A 3,372-nucleotide genomic window follows, 5' to 3' on the forward strand; every position below is an offset into this window, starting at 1 on the left:
AAAACCCCTGCTGATGGCCCCTCACCCATATTCCTCATGTGTGTTTATAACTTACCTATACCTTTGTTGTGGTGAATGGGGTGGAAGGCCGCACAGGCAGGGAAATACATGCTTTCTTCGAATAGAAAACGTGCTTCATTCACTCAAATATTTTCATTGACTTTGCAATATAAAAATACAAAATTTGGGCAAGATTGCTAGAAAAATATTCAGATAGGACAAAACACCCATCCTTACTTTCCTCCCATCCTCAACTAAGTCCACATAAATATAAAGGACTGTGTAACCAGAATAGTGAAAGGGACAAACATAGGCTGAAGAGGTAGGAATTAAAATGTAGTTCAACAGTGAAAACTAGGAAAAAGCTGGGCAGGGCAAATAGGATAGTTCTGTAGGGTTGGTAAAGATTCCCAGGTGGTTCAGTGGTAAAGAACCTGCCTGCCAATGCAGGAGACAGAGGTTCAACCCCTGGGTTGAGAAGATCCCTTGGAGGAGGAAATGGCAAGCCACTCCAGTATTCTTGCCTGGGAAATCCCATGGACAGAGGAGCCTGGTGGCTACAGTCCATGGGGTTACCAAGAGTTGGACAAGACTGAGCCACTGAGCACACACGTAGGGTTGGTAGTATTCACAGAAGCTAGAGCGACAAGGAGAAAACAGATTGAGTCCTTGTATCTAAGATTGCTCCTCCTGGTGTGGTAATATATTCTGAGCTGCACCATGGCATTCATTTTAGTGGAGTAGGAGAAAGCAGTGGCAAAGGAAGGAAGGGGAATATAACGGGGATACCATTTGCTTAGCCTGAGAGCCTGCAGCATTGGCAGGGCTAGATCCATTCTATTAATTGCATCACTCACATCTTGTAAACACATTTCCTTAGACCACATGTAATAGGCCTTGGCTCCATTCAGCCCATTTATTGACTCCTCAAATACCTAATGTATAATTTTTTTTTCACGTCATTCTCATCAAATAAAATTCACTTTCATTTTTATGACCATATTTAAAACAGAGAATATCTCCCCAAGTGGTCTTGGGTCTCAAAGTGGCAGAGATTTTATGTGCTTCATGTTTGAACTGCCAAAGATCTCCGGCGCTGTATGCATTAACCATAACCCACTTAGAGTTCTGGTTCGTATGTTTGCTCAAAGCATAGGGCTACCACCAGAAAGGGTCTCAGCCTAAAAAGAAAATTACTCCAGTTATGCAGATCCATAAATCCCGGCTCAAGCAATGTATTTTGGGGGTAATAAACACAATTTAGTTCTTAATTGGGTAGAAATAATACTTATGCTTGAACCTGTCGCCTTCCTGGAATTGAAGTCTATCCCACATGGAGACATTCCTCTATAACGAACACTTTTGCTAGTAAAACCAGTCCACCAGGATATCCAGCCAACACTTCTTGCAGAGGGCAGAGTTCTCTGGAATTTACTGAAAATGGAAAATTGATTACATTGGCCACAGAGGACATTTATATTTATACAAACACTTTAGATAAGGCTTTTAAAAGCCAGAAATCACTTTTAGCAAGATTTCAGAAAAATGTAGTCTTTTTAATAGGTGTTAGAAGGGTTATTATATTGATATTGACAGCAATTAGGTGATTAATTGAAGAATTTGACTTGAAAGGATGAACTGCTCCAACATTGGTTTGTAATTTTCTTTACTATATGCAGTTCAATTTTGTGGTCTGGCAAATGACCAACAGCCATTCATCTAGTACACATACCTTTCTACAGCTGGATTTTCAAATATGATTATAAAGTTCATATGACAGAAATGTCCTGAAAATAAATATGTCAGCAGGCTTTGCTTTATTTTATGCATTTATTCTGGACGTAACATAACTTGATACAAACACAGATGACGTTCTAAGACATTTTGCCAGACCTGTTCAAGTACAGCATCGTTTGAGATGGTGGAAGTTGATTTAGAAACACCTGGGTTGAGTATTTCTATCCATGCCTTAAATCCTAAAAGCCTTGCAAGTTTTTATAGTCCTTTCGGGGAAAGACAGGAACTACATTAACACTTGTTAGTATAACAGTTAATGTACTTCTGAGAAAGACTTTGTAAAATTTTGGAAATGATGCAAAAAAATTAAAAGGGAAGATTTAAAAAGAATTAGTGTTTGATCAGCCTCTATTGTGGCTTCCCTGGTGGCTCAGTCAGTAAAGAATACTCCAGCAATGCAGGAGACTGCCTGCAATGCAAGAGACCAGGGTTTGATTCCTGAGTTAGGAAAATCTCCTGGAGAAGGAAATGGCAACCCACTCCAATATCCTTCCCTGGGAAATGCTATGGATGGAGGAGCCTGGTGGGCTGCAGTCCATAGAGTCACAAAGAGTCAGACACGACTGAAGCTCCTTAGCATGCATGCATAAGCTGATGGATTAACAGGGAGAAGAACCACCATGTTTCTTCCTCTCTTAACCAGCAACATATTTGCATTAAACAGCCATCTTCTGGAGCAGTGCCTCCACTCACCTTGTCAGAAAGACTTAATTTTCAGCTAGTATTATACAAGAGCTACACCATAGCTCATAATGACATTTTTTCTCAAAGTGGGAAGTTTCTTAGGTTATAACATGAGTCACATGAAGTGCCAAGACTTTTGAAAAAGCTCCCTCCCACACAAGATAAAGATTATGATAATAGCAATTATCGTGGCTAACATAGTTGAGTGACTCTGACTGGGCAGAGAGGATTACATGTATGATCTCATTTAAATTTCCCAAGAATACTCCAATTAAAAAGAAAAAGAAAAAATAACTCCCAAGAATAATGACTAATAAGGACCTACTGTACAACACAGTATTTCTGCCTTATTGACTATGCCAAAGACTTTGACTGTGTGGATCACAATAAACTGGAAAATTCTGAAAGAGATGGGAATACCAGACCACCTCACCTGCCTCTTGAAAAACCTGTATACAGGTCAGGAAGCAACAGTTAGAACTGGACATGGAACAACAGACGCTGGGCTGGAGGAAGCAGAAGCTGGAATCAAGATTGCTGGGAGAAATATTAACAGCCTCAGATATGCAGATGACACCACCCTTACAGCAGAAAGTGAAGAAGAACTAAAGAGCCTCTTGATGAAAGTGAAAGAGGAGAGTGAAAAAGTTGGCTTAAAGCTCAACATTCAGAAAACTAAGATCATGGCATCCAGTCCCATCACTTCATGGGAAATAGATGGGGAAACAGTGGAAACAGTGGCAGACTTTATTTTTCTGGGCTCCAAAATCACTGCAAATGGTGATTGCAGCCATGAAATTAAAAGGCGTTTACTCCTTGGAAGGAAAGTTATGACCAACCTAGACAGCGTATTTAAAAAGCAGAGACAGTACTTTGCCAATAAAGGTCCAT

The sequence above is a fragment of the Budorcas taxicolor genome, chromosome 8, assembly GCF_023091745.1.
Source record: "Budorcas taxicolor isolate Tak-1 chromosome 8, Takin1.1, whole genome shotgun sequence".
Classification (NCBI taxonomy): domain Eukaryota; kingdom Metazoa; phylum Chordata; class Mammalia; order Artiodactyla; family Bovidae; genus Budorcas; species Budorcas taxicolor.